General features: G+C 40.4%; 1 pseudogene; it reads right to left on the bottom strand.

Annotated features, from left to right (window-relative positions):
* Nucleotides 1-201: 201 nt before the first annotated feature.
* Nucleotides 202-12,232, bottom strand: part of LOC122095800 — a 36,130-nt pseudogene continuing 24,099 nt past the window's right edge.

Genomic DNA, 12,232 nt, shown 5'->3' with positions numbered 1-12,232 from the left:
GCCTTTTAGCACAGTATTTTGTATTGCATTCAAACATATGAAGTTCTTAAAATGTAAAATCAGGACAAATAGTTAAAAATAAGGAAATTTTCCTAATAAAGTATCACAAACTGCATCTTTAAATTCAGAGGTACTTAACTTGAAATTTTTCTCACGTTAAATTGCCTTTTGTTCTACCGAAGAGTTGATATTCGAAAATTCCTAAAGAGAATTTTTTTTTCTTTTCTTCCTTTTTAAGGAACCATAGTGAGGTCCACCTGTTTCTGCTGTGAGCTCTTTCTTCCACTTACTGTCCAGTTGCTGTCAATACTCATCCCCATAGGAGACAAGCAGCTCACATCCTGCCTTGATGACATGACAGGTTTGGTAGAAGATCTACCTGTGGTACTGAAAGGCCCTCAGATTCTGTTTCTCAGCATACCTGCCACAGTTCATATACCTAAAGTTGAAGCAGGCACAGGAAGGAAACATAAGAGGGTAAGTTTCTGCTCCCTTTGGATCTACTCCTAATACTCATCCACTCTAGAACTCTAAGTGCACTGTTTTCAAAGCCCCGTTCCAGACTTCTTTTAATCCTTATTTGTCAAAAATAGATTGATTTCCAGATTCTCTAAATTGAGTTAAAGTTTATGTCATAGATTTGGGTGGGGACATGTACTCTGTTTCTAGATTAGCACACATCATTTGACATTTGGCCCAAGTAATTTTCCTTAGATTGGACTCACTCATGCACCTGTCTCCACTATGTTCCCATAGAAATTCTTTGTCTTATAAAGACAATAGAGGGAAATTTGTTTATTCATGATGTCGTTTCATGATAAGACAATGGTTCCCCATGGCACAGGGCTGCAGGACATATCACAGACCCACTGCTTTCTGAACCTCACTACTGCTCCAACTCTGCTTCTACGTGTTTGAGTGTACCCTAATAGACTAAAGTTCTTTCTTGTAGGTTGTTAGGGCACTATGTACTTTGCAAAAACTAGGAAGAAAAATTATAGTTAAATACTCCTACAATGAAATTGTCATTTCTGTCTCCACATGTGTTTCGCAATTACTCAGGGAATATGATTTATTCAACTACTGAGGGTAATTCTTTGACTCGTATACAGTATGTGCTTTTTAGATGCAGGATCTATGAATGAAGTTAGGCCCTTTGGTTTTTCTTCTAATGTCTTAATTTTGTCTCTCATGGAAATCTTTATTTTGATACAGTACACATATATATGCATACATACATACATACATACATACATACATACATACATACATAGCAGAGCTAATGATTGAACTCAGTAACTAAACTTAACTCTTGCAATACAATACTCTACCACTTGAACCACTAGCCCTTTTTGTGTTGTTTATTTTTGAGGTATTTTTTGTCTGTCCAGGGGCTTAAACTCTGTGCCTGAATGTTGTCCTTCAGCTCTTCAACTCAAGGCAAGCGCTCTACCACTTGAGCCACAGCGCCGCTTTTGATTTTCTCGTGGATTATTGGAGGTAAGAGTTTCACAGCCTTTCTTCCATGGGCTGGATTTGAACCATGATATTCATATCTGAGCTTTCTGAGTAGCTACTTACAGGTTTGAGCCACCAATGTGCAGTTTATTTTTGAGGTATTATTTCCCCTGCTGTCCTGGGTTGCCATCCTGCTTGTGCTTGCCTGGGTTGCTGAAGATACTTCACTTTATCCAGCCATTGTACTTCCACTGTAGCTGGGATAACAAATGTGCACCAACGTGCTCAGCCATTGGTAGTAATTGGGGTCTTATAATCTTTTATGCTAGGACTGGCATCAGACTGAGATCTCATCATCTCTATCTCAAAAGTCCAAATTAAAGGTTGAGCTATGGAACCCAGCTATACTATTTATATTTTTATTTCTTTTCCCTCAAATATTCATAATTTTGAAAGCACCAAGTACAGCAAAAGAAAAATGGAGATATGGGAATCCATTGAGAAAGGTGTGATGATCACGGTGCAAGTCTTGTGAGGAGAATATCTTCTTAGGAACCATGAAAATGACTGCTGGACTCACTCCAGATGGCCGGGGATTTATCTTTTTCATCTACACATAGCAGTTTCTCCTTTTTGTGATCTGAGTTTCAGAAAGACAAGCTAAAGGCTTTTGAGTAATAATCGGCAAAATCACATTACTTGAGTCCAGTGATTCTCTTTGAGCCTGCATGGATTCAGCAGTTGTGAACACATAGGATGCCGTCTACACATCTGAGGGGATTTGTCATAGTCCTAACAGAGGCTCCTTAAGCGTGGATGCACTTTGCCTCTAACACACTCTGTTTATATGCACTATACTTTGATCCTAAATCAGAATGTCCACGTTTATGCAGATTCCACAAACATATACAACTATTTTGTCCATGTCCTAGCAATGTTTCATTGGAGGCACAGGGGGATACATGGAGTTAGAGAAAGGGGGGAAAGGGAGAGCATTTCTTACCATCCAGGAGTACCTATTGTCTGCATCTTCATCTTCTATGATCAAGCCCTCATAGGGACTAAAGTGCAAACCCAATGGCAGATCAGATTCCTCATTCCATACCCTAAGCCCAGCCTCAGGAATACTGTACTGACGAATTCTCAGCCCAGTGGGCAGACTGAGGACTGAATGGTCATAATGCCCCTTGTCCACCACATTGTTTCTTACAAATATAGGTGGCCCATTAACAGTGTAGCTGTTGATGAATGAGTTCTGACACTGCTCAAAATCTGAGGCAAGAGCAGCAAAAATTAGTAAAGAAATATGTACATTCGGGGGCTGGAAAGGTGGCTCAGTGGTAGAGCGCATGCCTTGCATGCCAGAGGCCCTGTGTTCGATTCCTCAGCACCACATAAGAAAAAAGAAAAAAAGCTGTAAGTGGTGCTGTGGCTCAAGTGGTAGAGCACTAGCCTTGAGCTGAAGAGCTGAGGGACAGTGCTCAGGCCCAGAGTTCAGGCCACATGACCGGACCCAAAAAAATAAAGAAATATGTACATTCTCAGATTTAACAATCATGAGAAAGAGCACAGAATGCATATCATTGTCACTTAGTTCTTCATGTGAAGTTACTAGAGTTAACCAGTAATTGGGGGCCAAATGACCTGATGAATTATTATAAAAGCACATTTGCCTTCTGTTTGAACAAGCACAGAGGGTTACTTACACAGGTAATCATCATCCTGGGGTTTACGGATATCTCCATAAGCATAACTCTTTCTTTCCTGTAGGCTGTATATGCTCATTTTTACCTCCTTTTTCCTACGTCCATGTTGAAAATCAATGGTTAGTTAAGTTGGGGATCAACAATGTTTGTCCCTATTTCTTCAGAAAAGTAAAATCTCTTACTACCAAATTATCATCTATTCTTCTCACATACTCTGGTCCCCCATTAACCTTTGACTCAGAGATACAAAGACTTCACTTTAACATTAACTACAGGTTTCTAATTCAATTTTAAGTTTTGACCATTCCCATTTTCAGGTTTAATTTCTACTTCATTAAATTTCTTATAAAGTGGTCATTGATGAATTTATTCATTCAGAATATTTCTTGAGGGTATGTTAAGTATTGAGCAAAGACCTGGACATACAGGATTGAAAATGTGGGGTCACAGATTTATTAGACAGTTTGCGTGTATCTGTTATTTTACCTTTTACTTATCGTTTTCAGACAACATTCAGGCTGTACACATTTTTCTTGCCAGTCCTGGGGCTTGAACTCATGGCCTGGGCACTCTCCCTGTGCTTCTTTTGCTCAAGGCTAGCACTCAACAACTTGAGCCACATTGCCACCTCTGGCATTTCTGTTCATGTGGTTCTAAGGAATAGAACCAAGGGCTTCATTCGTACAAGACACATACGCTACAACAAGCCACATTCCCAGTGCAGTCTGTGCATCTTTATCCATGTTCTTCAGATTAACATTCAGAAGTTCAGGGAGATTGTAAAATGTGTCATGGCCTAAGTGCCTCCATGTAGATAATAACCCAAGTGTGTAACTTCATTGTCAAATTCTTATGTGCTGCTCATTGGAAACCTAATTACTAGTTCCACAGCTTAGTTCAGCCTATGTTTGAACTTTCCAAAGTCCACCTCACATAGTCAGATTACCCTCATCAACCTTGCTAGAATTTCCAAAATTAGTAAATTTCCCAAGTTATTTTCTCTTACCCAATTTTTGTTTGCAGTATTGTCCTTGTGTATTTGCTTCTCCAGGAGGGAACACTGGTTTCTGGGCCTCTTCTAATCCACTTGACTTTGAGAAATTTATAATTCCTGAGAACTTCTTCAAACTAGGTTCCTTACCTAAGGTTGTCTTGGGCATTCCCTTCATTGAAAGTCACATATAGAATTAGAATCTATTTCCTAAGGCTTTCATCTCCTATCAGTTTTCTCTCAAATCCATATAAGTTAGACTGAGGGAGGGAGAGCACTTGAGAATACAAACCGAAGAGCAAACAAGGTCTGTGAATGAAGGAAATGAAGCTTGGAAGAAGACATGTCTAATGGAGACATTTAATGAAAGAGAACACGGGGAAAGTGGAGAATTACAAAACTTGGCTGGCAAAAGATATGACAGAGCAGTGAAAATAGGAAGAAATTATTGGCAGAAATCTATATGGACAATTAAGTACATTCAAATTGCAACTAGGTATAACAGATGACTTTGAAATTAGTTTGACTTTTTTCTATGTAATTTTGCCTGAAAAAGTATGTACCACCTAATAATTGTATAAATTGGTATACATGTCTGTTTTTGATGTGATAAGGTAAAAAAAAATGTGATAGGGTAAAAAAAGAAAATGTTCATCAGGCAGACTATAGTGACTCGTGATTGTAATCCTAGCTATTCAGTAGGCTGAGATCTGAGGATTAAGGTTGGAAACCAGCCCAAGCAGTAGTAAGACTCATATCCACTTAACCACCATAAAAGCCAGGAGTGGTATTGTTGTTCAAGTTGTTGAGTGCTAGCCTTGCTAGCACAATAGGAAGGATCTGGAACAGTGATTAGGTCCTGATTGTAAGTCTCAGGCCCAGCACCAAAAAAATTTCACCAAAGAATCTTGTGAATTATTAAAATACAGCATCAATGGGACTAAGCATGTCTTTCTGCTTTTTTTTCCAGTCCACGGCCTGGGCCCTTTCTCTGAGCATCTTTGGCTTGAGGCTAGCACTTTACCACTTGAGCCACAGCACCATTTTCAGCTTGCTTTTCCTGTTTATGTGGTACTAAGGAATCAAACTGAGGGCTTCATGCAACCATGCAACCATTAAGCTACATTCCAAGCCCCTAATCATTTGTTTTTGAGCTCTGATATAAATTTACTTTCTGTGACATCTCTAGTTGAAATAAATTAGTTGAAATTGAATTTGAAGATGTTAACTTCAGTATTTCTCAAGCCTGTTACTTTTACTTAAATTTCAAAACTGATTAATTATTTCATATATTGATTATAACTTATTGTTTATCCTGAAAATACTGAGGGGGGTTCAGTTGAGACCTCAGACATATGAAGAAAGATCAGTTATTGTCCAACCACTCAAAAGATTCACATGTAAAGGCTACAAATAAACAAACAACTATGGAAAGTTCCAGAATCAGTTATCTAAAGCTCAGAAGAGGGGACCAATCCTCCTCTTCCTCACAGAATTGAGATTTGAAATTAGCCTCAGAAGGATATGTATCTATGTGAAATATTAAGTCACTTTTTTTAGTTGTCACTTCTAAAACATCAAATTTGAAACTCGTTAGGGCTGGGGGCTGCTTCTTAACAGAAGCGTCCTTTTTCAATAGAAGGAATTTTCTGGGTATCAGTAAACTTTTCCTTAAAACTTACAAATAGTGTGGATTTATTGGTGCATCTATCACTTTGGTAAAACAAAATGAAGAGAGGTTGGAACAGAGATTGGAACAATCATTCAGTGAATGGTGTGAAGGTGTATGTCTAAGATAGCTAAGATTTTATAATGCTGTGTAAGTATTTATGAACTTGTAAGTGAATTTAGAGAAAATGTATTGGTAGACTTCACCACCACTAGGTGTTATCTCAGACACAATACATTTTTAGGTTTCAGTTTTCTCATCACGTAAGTGATTATAGTTTACTATTTGCCTCATTATGTTGTTGTCGTATTCAAATATATTTGTTCATGGGACATTTAAAATAAAGTCTAAAATATTGTGAAAATAAAATAAGTGGTAGCAATTATTGTGGATATGAATTGAATCTTAGAATGAATGGCTCCTGAGCTCACCCGCCACCGCCACAGCCTCCGCTGCCGTGCCGGCTGCTGGCAAGAGCTCAGAAGTGTTTCCTTGCCTGGGTTTCCCTCTCTGGCCTAACTCTCTGTCCTGTGATGGTATAATAGGTGTAATTCTCTGGCTTAGGACTGTTCACTGGAACTCTAAAACTGCTTTCTATGCGAGAGCTTACTTAGACTCCAGCTTCTCCTCCGCCATCTTCCTGGAACCTCAAGTTCTCTCTTTTGTATGAGTTCTCTTATGCTGAAAGTTGACTTCTGGGTGGAAACTGTCCAATCCTCATATTTATAAGGCTTGTCTTCTGTGGGCATTTGAGGTGGGAAAGTGATGTCTGACTTCCGAGAGATATAATTTTTTTCATTTTATATACTCATTGGAGTTCTCCTCTGTATATTTGCTCTGGAATTTTATAAGGTGAATTTCCCTACTGATAAGTTTTTCACATTCATTACCTGAAAAGGATTCTCTCTTTTGAATATTATCTGATGAGTAGTGACTGTACTTCTTATGTAGAATGTTTTTCCTTATTCAAGGCATTCGGATGTTTTCCTCTGTCCCTTAAGTATTTCTTGGGCAAAGAGAGGACACTTACCATAGTCTTCCCTATATTCATCATGGTTATAAGAAAGCTGTCCCACATAAGCCCAACTATGTCTCAAGAATATTGTCTGTGACTGAAAAAAAAAATCTCCTTTTTTATATCACATTCAAAATGTTGCTACTCATCATTTTGATCAAAATGCTCCAAATATCTCAGGGATTGTTCAACTATGGGAGACAGAGCAGGCCTATATGCACCGTGCCTCTCATCAGGTTTAATATAGAGAAGCGTGTTCTGGCACTCAATGAACTCCATAATTTTCATCCCTAGAGAGTTTCCATTACTCCCAATCAGCTCTGGGTTAGGTTTTGAACTCATATGAAAAGTTCTTACTAATTTGTGACAGGTACTTCACATAGATAGTCATGTGGACTTTCCTGGCAGGTCTTAATCATGTACTCTATTTCTTGAACATCTAAAATGAGACATAGAGCCAGGTGCTGGGGTCTCAAGCTTATAATCTTAGCTACTCAGGAGGCTGAAATATGAGGATCATAGTTCAAAACCAGCCAGGCAGGAAAGTCCTTAAGACTTTGGCAATGTTGGGATTTGAACTGATAACCTAGCAGGCCCAATTGTTGAAAGAGTCAAGGTGAGGACACGAGCATGTGAACAACTGAGGAGCTAGGCCATTCCTAGGACCTGACAATTAGCCCCAGGGATGGCCAGGATAGGCATAAATTCATACTTGAAACATAGGATCTGTATTGACATATATGTGTGGGCAGCATCTTGCATTCGGTGCATTTCTTCTCCTTAATTTATGTCTAATTCATTATGGTATTGTGAACTTTACTGAGTATGGTGACAGATATAACTGTACTGACATGGATGACGACCTGTTCCCATGGTTATAAGGTTGCCTATGCATTCATTCTCCATCCTAGCTGAGACCCAGGACTTCCACATTAGAGGAAATCAGGCGCAATGACTGGCTTCTGACATCAGGATGAATCTTTTGTCAGGCCTGGGATTTGAACTCAGGTCTGGGTAATCCTGTTGCACTGTGGGGGAAGGGGAAGCGCATCATCCCTGAAGACTAGAATGTCAGGTCTGGTCCAGGGCCTGATTTGAAGTTCCAGCAGTGGACAAAATAACAAGCTTACCTTTTTTAAACATAGGATCTCTAGTTACATACAGTTGTGGTATGCATCTTGCTTTCAATGGAGTTATTTTTTTTAAATTTTGAATCTTATTCATGGATGTATTGTGTATTTTATTGAGTATGGGGACAGGTATATCTGTGCTGCCGTGGATGACAACCTATTCCCATGGCTATAGAGTTGCTTATATAGCATTCTCCATCCTCGATGAGGCCCAGGACCTTCACAGGACAGGAAATCATGTGGATCCATTGGTTTCTCACATCAGGAAGTATCTTTAGGTTGTGCTGGGGTTTGAACTCAGAGATTAGCAGGCAGAATTGGGGAATGGGTCAAGGTGAGCACACCAGCCTGTGAGCCACTAAGGTGCTAGGCCATTCATAGGACCTGAGCTTGTGCCCAGTTAGGGTCAATATACGCATGAAATCATAATTTAAAGACAGGAGCTATATTTCCATACATGGGTGGGAGGCATCTTGCATTCAGTGTACTCATTCTCTTGATTTCGTGTCTTATTCATGGATGCAATATGTATATTACTGAGTCTAATAATAGTTATAACTATGCTGACATTGCTGGCAACCAATTCCCATAAGTACAGAGTTGCCTACTTAGCATACTCCATTCTAGCTGAGACCCAGGACTTTCACAGCATAGGAAAACTGGTGCAACCATTGGCTTCTCATATCAGGATAAATCTTTTGGTAGTACTGAGATTTGAACTCAAGGCCTAGCAGGCTCAAGTGGTGGATGAGTCATGGTGAGCACACCAGCACGTGAACCACTAAACATCTAGGTCTTTCCTGGAACCAGAGATCAAGCCCCAGTGGGCGCTATAGTAGTCATAAATTCAGAATTTAAACAGAGGATCTCTATTTCCATACATGGGTGGGCGGCATTTTGGGTTCAGTGTAGTTATTGTCTTTATCTGGTGTCTTACTCATTGATGTATTGTGTATTTTCTTGAGCATAGGATGACAGATATAACTTTGGTGACCTGGATGACAAGCTATTCCCATGAGTATAGAGTTGCCTATGCATTTTCCATCCTAGCTGCGACCCAGAACTTGCACAGCACAGAACATGTGCAACGAATGGTTTCTCACATCAAGGTGAATTTTTGGAAGTTCTGTGATTCGAATTCAGGGCCTAGGAGGCCCAACTGCCCAATGGGTAAACATGAGCAAACCAGCCTGTGAGCCACTAAGGAGCTGGGCTGTTCCCAGGAGCTGAGATCAAGCCCCAGGGAGGCCACAAGAGTCCTAAATCCATCATTGAAACATGGAATGTATATTCACATACGTGTGTGGACTGCCTCATGCATTGAACGTAGTTATCCTCTCTATTTTGTATGCTATTCATGGATGTATTATGTATGGTCTTGAGTATATATGACAGGTGTAACTGGGCTGACATGGATGACAACCTTTTCCCATGGCCACAGGGTTGCCCATGCATTCTCCATCCTAGCTGAACCCCAGGACTCACACAGGAAAACAGGTGCAATGTCTGGCTTCTGACAGGATGAATATTTTGGCAGCTGGGATCTGAACTCAGCACCTAGCAGGCCCAATAGGCGAATGGGTCCACATAAGCACACCCGCCTGTGAGCCACTAAGGAGCTAGACTATTCCCAGGACCTGAGATCGAGTCCGAGGGGTAAGGCAGGGGGAGCACAATAGTCATCCATTCATAAGCTGAAGGTAGTAAGCAAATAAGTACATATCTGTATAGAGTAGGAGAGATGGAGACCTGTGATTGAATCCAATCTACCCTGTGACTACCGATTATTGGATCTTCCCCAATGCCTCCATTTAATGACTGTGATGATTATGGTCACACTTCATCAACTCTTCACTAAAAATAATCGATACCCCATGAGTCTTGACTATCATTTCCTACTCAAATCCTTAGGAACTACTCATTCAAGGAAGAGATTGATCGTATTTCACGGCTCTTCTTAGGTCCGGAATTGAGTATCTCAGGAACTCCTGCCATTCCCTCAATGTAGGATGGCTGACCAGGATTCGACCTCGGGGCCTCCATGGCCCGGTCATCCTGTGGCTCCCCCGACAGCCAGCAGGCCTTCAGCCACACCAGGTCACCTTCAATCTGCAGTCCACAGGGTTCGGTCTTACCATGGTCAACATTCAAATGAAAATAAACCTAAAAACGCCAGTTGGAACTTCCCACCACTTTTTTCTCCTCCGGCTTTTTATTTTTTCCTACAAACCCTGGGGTCCTAGGATCCGAGGATGTGCTGTGGGTCCAGAGGCTGCAGCCTAGATGATCGGACCTGAGGCAGGTTTGCCACCACTTGAGTTCAAGCCCCAGGTCTGGCAAAAAATATTAAAAAATTGAAAAATTATGAATGAAGCACCCTAGCTCAGAATTCGCGCCATTTTACTGCCAGAGCTGGGATGTGAAATCAGGTCTAGGTTACTCTTTTGCACTGTGGGGGAAGGAAAAGCTCACTATGGTTGAAGACTACAAGGTCAGGCCTGGTCCCAGGGCCTGAATTGAAGCCCCAGCTCAGGGAAAAATCATATGCCCACCTATGTTACACATAGAATCTCTATTTACATACATGTGTGGAATGCATCATGTTTTCAGTGTAGTTTTTCTTTTTATTGTGTGTCTAAGTCAGAGATGCATTTTGTATTTTATTGCATATGATGACAGATATAACTGTGCTGACTTGGATGGCAACCTATGCCCATTTCCATAGACTTTCCTACTCCTTCTCTATTCTAGCTGAGACTCAAGACATTCTCGAGACAGGAAAACAGGTGAATCAATGGGCTTCTCACACCAGGATTCATGTTTTGGCAGTGTTGGGATTTGAACTGAGAGCCTAGCAGGCCCAATTGGCAACAAAAGAGTCAAGGTGAGGACACCGGCCTGTGAGCAACTAAGGAGCTAAGTCATTCTCAGGATCTGAGGTTGTGCTCCAGTGAGGGCCAAGATAGGCATAAATTCATAATTGAAAAATAGGATATGTATTGATATAAATGTGTGGATAGCATCTTGCGTTCCGTGCACCCCTTCTCCTTATTTTGTGTCTAATACATGGAGGTATTGTGTATTTTACTGAGTATGGTGACAGGTATAACTCTGTTGACATGGATGATGCCCTGTTCCCATTGTTATGAGGTTGCTTATGCATTCATTCTCCATCCTAGCTGAGTCCCAGGACTTCCATAGGAAAGGAAAACAGGTGTAAAGACTGGTTTCTAACATCAGGATGAATCTTTTGTCAGGCCTGGGATTTGAACTCAGATCTGGGTAACCCTGTTGCACTGTGGGGGAAGGGAAAGCTTATCATCCCTGAAGACTAGAATGTCAGGCCTGGTCCAGGGCCTGATTTGAAGTTCCAGCAGTGGACAAAATAACAAGCTTACCTTTTTTAAACATAGGATCTCTAGTTACATACAGGTGTGGTAAGCATCTTGCTTTCAATGTAGTTATTATTTAATTTTGAGTCTTATTCATGGATGTATTGTGTATTTTATTGAGTATGGTGACAGGTATATCTGTGTTGCCGTGGATGACAACCTATTCCCATGTCTATAGAGTTGCCTATATAGCATTCTCCATCCTCGATGAGGCCCAGGACTTTCACAAGACAGGAAAACAGCTGTAAGGATTAGTTTCTCACATCAGGATGAACCTTTTGGCATTGCTGGGAGTTGAACTCTGGGCCTAGCAGGCGCAACTTTCTAATGGGTCCATATGAGCACAACAGCTTTTGAGCTACTATGGTTCTAGGCCCTACCAAGGACCTGAGATTGAGCTGCGGGCTGGGATTTGTGCACCATATTCAACCATTCATAAGCTGAAGCTAGTATGCTAATAAATACCTATTTGTATAGAGAAGATGTGTCAAGCTGTGTTGGAATCCTATCTACCATGTGACTACCAATTCTTGGATCTTTCAAAATGACTCAATTTCCTGAATGTAATTATTATTGTCACATTTTGTGAAGTCTTAATTAAAATTAATTGTTGTGCCAGAGGTCTTGCCTATCATTTCCTATGTGAATCATGCATGAATTTCTCAACTCTTCCCTAGGACTGAATTCAAGCACCAGCCTGAAAAATGTAACATTTATAGACATTTTAAATATGTGATTTATATTTACATCTATATATTAAGTCTGTATCATGTTTGTTGGAGTGATTCATTTTATATTATTATTGATTGATTGAATTAACATTTATTTTATGGACTGTGAGTGCACCTATATCATTTATTACATTTATTCC

This window comes from Dipodomys spectabilis, unplaced genomic scaffold (genome assembly GCF_019054845.1).
Source record: "Dipodomys spectabilis isolate Male_0828 unplaced genomic scaffold, ASM1905484v1 ptg000362l, whole genome shotgun sequence".
Classification (NCBI taxonomy): Eukaryota; Metazoa; Chordata; class Mammalia; order Rodentia; family Heteromyidae; genus Dipodomys; species Dipodomys spectabilis.
Note: the sequence above shows the minus strand (reverse complement) of the source record. Positions and strands in the feature narration are given on the sequence as shown.